The 7,904-nt window shown below is 34.3% G+C and overlaps 1 pseudogene; it reads right to left on the bottom strand.

The window, feature by feature from the left end:
- Positions 1-1,152: 1,152 nt before the first annotated feature.
- LOC124959513 (serine/threonine/tyrosine-interacting protein-like) lies at positions 1,153-5,435 on the bottom strand (annotated as a pseudogene).
- Positions 5,436-7,904: the final 2,469 nt, after the last annotated feature.

Below are 7,904 nucleotides of genomic sequence, written 5' to 3'. Positions count from 1 at the left end.
TTTCAATAAATTTTCACTGTTTCACTATGCTGGATAAATGATTTTTTTCTGTCTTATTACGTCATAGGGAAGAAAGAAAGAAAGTAGCTTGGTGTAATAAGTCACCTTGCATACTGCTATTGGTACTATGGTAATGCACAGATTTCATTCCCATCAGTAAAGCACTACAAGAGAGTACTGAGAAAATTGAGATACACAGTTTCGTTTGTGCTACCTCTAAGGTCATGAACTATAAAAAGTTAAAAACTTCCCTCACATCATACTTAAAATTGCAAAAATATTTTTCCTCAAACAACTATTGTACATATAAATTAAAATATGAAGAACTAAAGATTCATAATGTGACTGCTAATGCAAATTACATGGTGATGTTTGGATTAACTCAATTTGCAGAACAGATTGAGTCCCTAATTCAAAAACCACTAAAAACACATGCAAATCACATTCCCCCCAAAAATTCATCTTCAAAGGAAAGCTTCTGTCTGAGCTGGAATAATCTCACAGAATCATTAAGACCACATAAAATGGGATAAATGTTCCATATTTCAAATAACTTAGTAAACTTTTCATTAAGCCTCATCCATTTCATTTAAGATAATTTATAAAAGTTTAAAAACAAAAATACAGAAAAAGATTAAGAACTCTTTAGTGTTCTGCATACTGATTTAGAGGTCATGAGGATTTAATTTTTTTTTTCAAAAATGATGCAAGGCACTTTCTTTTTGGAGGACTTCATTTACAGAAAAAAATAATGCTATACTGGTGTATCATATTCTATTTAGAACAAATTTTATATTCTATTTAGAACCCCCTAACTTGCATTTTCTTTAAAGTAATAACATACAAATAAATATCATACAAATAAATTTTAAGAATGAAAAGTACATTATTGCAATAATATCTCTTTTCAAGTCCAAATTTTTGGTTTATGATAAAGTGTTTAAAAACAAAAAGAGTAAGACTATCAGTGCCATCTACTGCAGAAGTCCAACAACTTCTTAAAATGTTGCTCAACAAGAAACGTGTCTGGAAGCAACAGCAAATTGAAAGGAAACTACTTGTGTTCTTACCATTTTACATTATTATTGTTATTTCTAGTATTTTTCTCCTTTCCAAATGGAAATTCACCCCCTCTATTATGTTCCTCTTGAGTCAGTCATTCTGTTCAGTTGTCACTTGCATGGTTCCAAAACCATCATCTTTGTGTGTTCTCTTCAAACTGCCTGTGGCACCAGAGTGGACAGGTAAGCACCTGGAGTCTGGAGTGGTCACATCATCTGTATTGTTAATATTTCTAAAAAAAAAGCAGTATCTCTGCACTTTACTCCAGTGTTCCATGACGTCTGCAGTAACACAGGCAGCACTTCTGGAGATCCCTGCACGTCCACGACAAGAACTTTCCCTGCAGTTTATAAGCTGACATCAATAAATTCCTCAGTCATAGGAAAATAAAAACCATGATATTTTCAACTGGATTATCTGCCAAGAGCCAAGACTAAATATCTAAATAATTGTTGAAAGTTTGGTTAATAAAGATTGCTTATAATTTGTCTTATGCAAATTATATGGGTTATTCCATGTTTCTGCAGTATATGTAGCCAAGAAACGTGGGTTTTTAAAGTCTCTTAGTGAACCTAACCTAAAGTTCATACCTGGCTTTTCATCCTAGAAGAATATGGACCTAAGAACTTTCCAGGTTAACTTTCCTGCATTTCTCCTCTCATAGGGTACCTCCACTCCTTGGCATTTTTTTTCTTGGGGGGGGCGTGTGTGTGGATAGGGTTTATTTATTTAAAAAAAATTTTTTTTGTTCTAATTAGTTGTAGATGACAGTGGAATGCATGTATACATTTTGGTAAATCATACATAAATGAAACGTAATTTCTCATTTTTCTTATTGTACATATTACAGGATCACATCAGTCATGCAGTCATATATATACCTGAGGAAATAATGTCTGTTTCACTCTACTATCCTACCTACCCCCATACCCCTTCCCCTCCCTTCACTCCTCTCTACCTAATAAAAGTAACTCTATTCTTCCCTAGCAACCCCACTTATTGTGAATTAGTATCCACATATCAGAGAAAACATTTAGTCTTGGGTTTTTTGGGTTTGACTTATTTTGCATACCATGATATTCTCCAGCTTCATCCATTTACCAGAAAATGCCATAATTTCTTTTGCCTTTAAAGTTGAGTAATATCTCATCTCATATATATATATATATATGTATCTATGATATATATGTATATATGTATATATATATATGTGTGTGTGTGTATGTATCACATTTTCTTTATCCATTCATCTATTGAAAGGCACCTAGGTTGGTTCCATAATTTAGCTATTGTGAGATGAGCTGCTATAAACATTGATGTGGCTACATCACTGTAGTTTTTTTTAATTTTTAAATTTGTTCTAATGAGTTATACATGAGAGTAGAATGCACTCTGATGCGTTGTACACAAGGGGAGCACAACTTCTCCTTCTTCTGGCTGTACATGGTGTAGAGTCACACTAGTAGCATATTCATACATCTATATAGGGTAATAATGTCCATCTCATTCCACCATCCTTCCTATCCTCACACCCATTCCCTTTCCTTCACTCCTATCTGCACAATCCAAACTTCCTTCATTCTCCAACACATTATGGATTAACACCCACTTATCAGAGAAAATATTCAGACTTTAGTTTGTGGTATTTGGATTATGTCCCTTAGCATGATATTCTCCAGCTACATCCATATATCTGCAAATGCCAGAATTTCATTCTTTTTTAAGTTTGAGTAATATTCTATTGTGTATATGTACCACAGTTTCTTTATCTATTCATATGACAAAGGGCATCTAGGTTAGTTCCGTACTTCAGCTATTGTGAATTGAGTTGCTATAAACATTGATGTGGCCGTGTCACTGCAATATGCTGATTTTAAGTCCTTGGGGTATAAACCAAGGAGTGGGATAAATGAGTTAAATGGTGGTTCCATTCCAGGTTATCTGAGGAATTTCCATACTGTTTTCCAGAGGGGTTGCAACAATGTGCAGCCCCACCAGCAATGTTTGAGTGTACCTTTTTCCACACATCCACCCCAACAATTATCATTGCTTGTGTTCTTGATAATTGCCATTCTGCTTGGAGTGAGATGAAATCTTAGGTTAGTTTTGATTTGGATTTCTCTAATTTCTAGAGATGATGAAATTTTTTTATATCTTTGTTGATGATTGTATTTCTTTCTTGTGTAGTGTCTGTTAAGTTCCTTAGCCCATTTATTGATAGTTTTTTTCTTTTTTGGTGTTAAGTTTTTTGAGCTCTTTATATGTAACCTGGAGATTACTGCTCTATCTGAGGTGCATGTGGTAAATAAAATCAATAAACCCCTAGCCCCACTAACAAAGAGAAAAAGAGAGAAAACCCAAATTTCTAAAATACATCATGAAGAAGGAAACATCAAAATGGACACAACTGAAATACAGAAGATAATTAGAAACTGTTTTGAAAATTTATACTTCGACAAAACAAAAAATGTCAAAGACATTGACAAATTTCTAGAGACATACGACCTACCTAAACTAAAATAGAAAGTCATACATGATTCAAACAAAACAATTTCAAGTAATGAAATAGAAAATGCTATCAAAAGTGGATGAACCAAGAAAAGCCCAGGACCAGATGGCTTCTCAGTCAAGTTCTACAAGACCTTCAAAGAAGAATTAACACCAATACTCCTCATATTATTCTATGATACAGAAAAGAGGGAACGCTTCCAAATTCATTGTATGAGGCTAATATCACCCTGATACCAAAACCAGAGAAAGACATATCAGGGGAAGAAAACGTCAGACCAATATCCCTGATGAACATAGATGCAAAAATTCTCAATAAAATTCTGGCAAATTGCATATAAAATCATACTAAAAAGATAGTGCACCACAATCAAGTGGGGTTCATCTCAGGGATGCAGGTTTGGTTCAATATATGGAAATCAATAAACATAATTCATCATACCAATAGATTTAAAAACAAGAATCATGATCATCTCAAGAGATGAAGTAAAAACGTTTGACAAAATACAGCACTCCTCCATGTTCAAAACGCTAGAAAAACTAGGGATGGTAGGAACATACCTCAACATTGTAAAACCTGTCTACATCAACATCATTCTAAATGGAGAAAGATTAGAAGAATTCCCTCTAAAAACTGGAACAGAGTTGTCCTCTTTCACCAATTCTATTCAACATAGTTCTTGGTACTCTAGCCAGAGTAATTAGAGAGATGAAAGAAATTAAAGGGATATGAATAGGAAAAGAACTCAAACTATCACTATTTGCCAATGACAGGATTCTATATCTAGAAGATCCAAAAAATTCCACCAGAAAACTTCTAGATCTAATAAATGAATTCAGCAAAGTAGCAGGATATAAAATCAACACCCGTAAATCATATGCATTTCTATACATCACTGGTGAATCCTCTGAAAGAGAAATTAGGAAAATACCCCATTCACAATAGCCTCAAAAAAATAAAATAAAATACTTGAGAATCAATCTGAGAAGAGAGGTGAAAGACCTCTACAATGAAAACTACAGAACACTAAAGAAAGAAACTGAAGAAAACCTTAGAAGATGGAAATTCTCCCATGTTCTTGGATAGGCAGAATTAATATTGTCAAAATAGCCATACTATCAAAAGTGTTACAAAGATTCAATGCAATTCCTATAAAAATCCCAATGACATTCCTCATAGAACAAGAAAAAGCAATCATAAAATTCATTTGGAAAAATAAGAGATCCAGAATAACCAAACTATCATTAACAAGAAGAATGAAGCAGGAGGCATCACAATACCAGACCTTAAACTATACTGCAAAGCTATAGTAACAAAAACAGCATGGTATTGGCACCAAAATGGACAGGTAGACCAACGGTGCAGAATAGAAGAGACACAGAGACCAAAACCACAAAAATGCAGTTATCTCATACTAGATATAGATGCCAAAAATATTCACTGGAGAAAAGATAGCCTCTTCAATAAATAGTGCTGGGAAAATTGGAAATCTATATGCGACAAAATGAAATTAAACATATCTTTCACCCTGCACAAAAAGTCAGTTCAAAGTGGATAAAGGACCTAAGAATTAGACCAGACACCCTGTGCCTAATAGAAGAATAAATAGGTCCAAATCTTCATCATGTCAGCTTAGGACCAGACTTCCTTAACAAGACTCCTAAAGCACAAAAATAAAAGCAAGAATCAATAAATGGGTTGGATTCAAACTAAAAAGTTTCTTCTCGGCAAAGAAAACAATCAAAAATGTGAAGATAGAGCCTACAGAATGGGAGGAAAAATCTATATCACATGTACCTCAGATAAAGCACTAATCTCCTTTGCACTGGGGGAGGGAGGAGAACTCCAGTTTTGTGTCCTCCATGGTCAGGAACCATGGACGGGCGGGTGAGATGAGAGGGTGACCTACACTTCTGACCCATGCCTCAGGCAGGGCTGGCATTGGTGGTGAAAGGAAGGAGGGTGTGTGGAGGGGAGGGTTGTCCTTTGGTCACTGCTCACAATTAGCACATGCCGACTAGAGGGTGGTAGTGACTCTAGTGGCAGCTGTGGTGACAATCGGGACGAGGTTGACTGTGTGGTTCCTTCTAGACTTCCATGCTGCTGCTGGGACTGAAAATTGGTGCCACTGTGGAAAGCAGTATGAAGATTCCTTAGAAAACTTGGAATGGAATCACCATTTGACCCAGCTATTCCACACCTCAGTCTATACCCAAAGGACTTAAAATCAGCATACTATAGTGATGCAGCCACATCAAGGTTTACAGCAGCTCAATTCACAATACCTAAACTGTGGAACCAACTTACATGCCCTTCAATAGATGAATGGGATAAAGAAACTGTGGTATATGTACACAATGGAATATTACTCAGTCTTAGAGAATAAAACAATGGCATTTGCAGCTAAATGGATGGGTCTAGAGAATATCATGTTAAGTGAAATAAGCCAAACCCAAAAAACTATAAGCCAAATATTTTCTGATATGTGGATGCTGATCCATTATGGGGAAGGGTGAGAGAAGAATGAAGGAACTTTTGTTTGGGCAGAGGGGAGTGAGGGGAGGGGACGTGGTATGTGGGGGAAATATGGTTTAATCAGATGGACATTATTACCCTATGTACATTTATGATCACACAAATGGTGTGACTGTATCATGTACAGAGAAATGAAAAGTTGTGCTCCATTTGCGTACAATGAGTCAAAATGCATTCTGCTGTCATGTGTAACTAATTAGAACAAATAATAAAATAAAATAATAAAAATAAATAATAAAAATAAAAACTAGAAACCATTTGCTGAATTTCATATACTGTCATTTGTTCAATATCCATGCATACCTTACCATGTGTATTAATATTATGAAGAAATTAAAGATCATTTAAAGGCACTCTTTACTTAATAATTTTGATAAAAGTGCATTTGGAGTAATCTCTATCTATTGAACAAAAATTATTAGAGTTCTTAAGATTATCTGTTGAAATATATAAACTTCAGTTGTTAAAATGAAAAAGAGAAATTTTATCCATTAATATAGTGCCTTCAATGTTGAAACACAATAATTAATGACAAAATTAATTTGAACATTTTTTTAATTGCTGTGTTTCCCTTGTTTCGTAATGCTGGCCCTACAATCTAAAGAGAATCTTTCAGACAAGGAATCTAAATTGATTTACCTTTACCAGTATTTTTAGTATTTTAAACACATTCTACATTAGAGGATAGAAGTGTCAGGTGTCAGTCAAATAAGAAAAGTCTGCTTATTGATAGGAAGAACCTTATATTTGGAATATCTTAAAGTTAGAAGAGTCTGATTTGGTCATGATCAACTTTATTAAAAGTAGATTTTTTCCTACAAATATAGAGGAAGATACGGGATACTTCACAGTCCTAAGAATCATCATGATTCATCTTTTTCCCACTATAAATTGTTGCTTATATCCTAATGTACACAGGAATAGTTTAATGTTGGACATGTTTGTGTAAATATGACCTAATGGTCACATATTTTTACAATCTGAACTTGTTAAGCATGATTTTATATATATATACATATATATATAACATATAAAACTTATACATATATAACATATGGGTCTAAAAGCTTTACAATATATCTTTTCCTTGATTAAATTAATTCATTTCTGACATGATTAGAACCATGTTATATCCTACAAATAAACAAGATCACTGTAACTCTTTTGTTGTCATGAATAAAAAACTTAAAATCTTGCATAAGAAATATGAGGAATGAAGTGGAACAAAGCAGATTACCTAAGTCATTGAAAGAAAAAATTATGTGAGGAACTGTATAGAACAATTATAGGTTGAAGTAGTTCCACCATAAAAGTTAGCCCAAGACACCCAAGCTGCCTTCATCCTCATGAGCTGATCATTAACTACAATTGCTATTGAGTGCTGTTGACTGAGTTTTGTTTGTTTGTTTGTTTTCTGTTTTGGGTGTTGAACCCAGGGCCTCACTCATGTTAGTCAAGTGTTCTTCCATTGAGCTACATACCCAGCACTTTTATTTTCATTTGTATTTTTGAGACAGAGTCTCATTATGTTTCCCAGGCTGGTTTTGAACGTTTTTTAAATTTTTTGTTTTATTCATTCTCATAGTTGTACATGACAGTAGAAAGCATTTATACATTTTGTTAGGTCACGTAGAGTAAAATCTTTCATTTTTCTGACTGTACTTATTGCAGGATCACATCGGTCATGCAGTCATACATGTACATGAGGTAATAATGTCTGTTTCACTCTGCTATCTTTTGTCTTTGAACTTTGATCCTCCTGCCTCATTTCTGGAGTAGCTGTTATCACAATCCTGTG

Source organism: Sciurus carolinensis, chromosome 11 (genome assembly GCF_902686445.1).
Source record: "Sciurus carolinensis chromosome 11, mSciCar1.2, whole genome shotgun sequence".
Taxonomy (NCBI): Eukaryota; Metazoa; Chordata; class Mammalia; order Rodentia; family Sciuridae; genus Sciurus; species Sciurus carolinensis.
The sequence above is the reverse complement of the archived record's forward strand: the minus strand, read 5'-3'. Positions and strand labels throughout refer to the sequence as shown.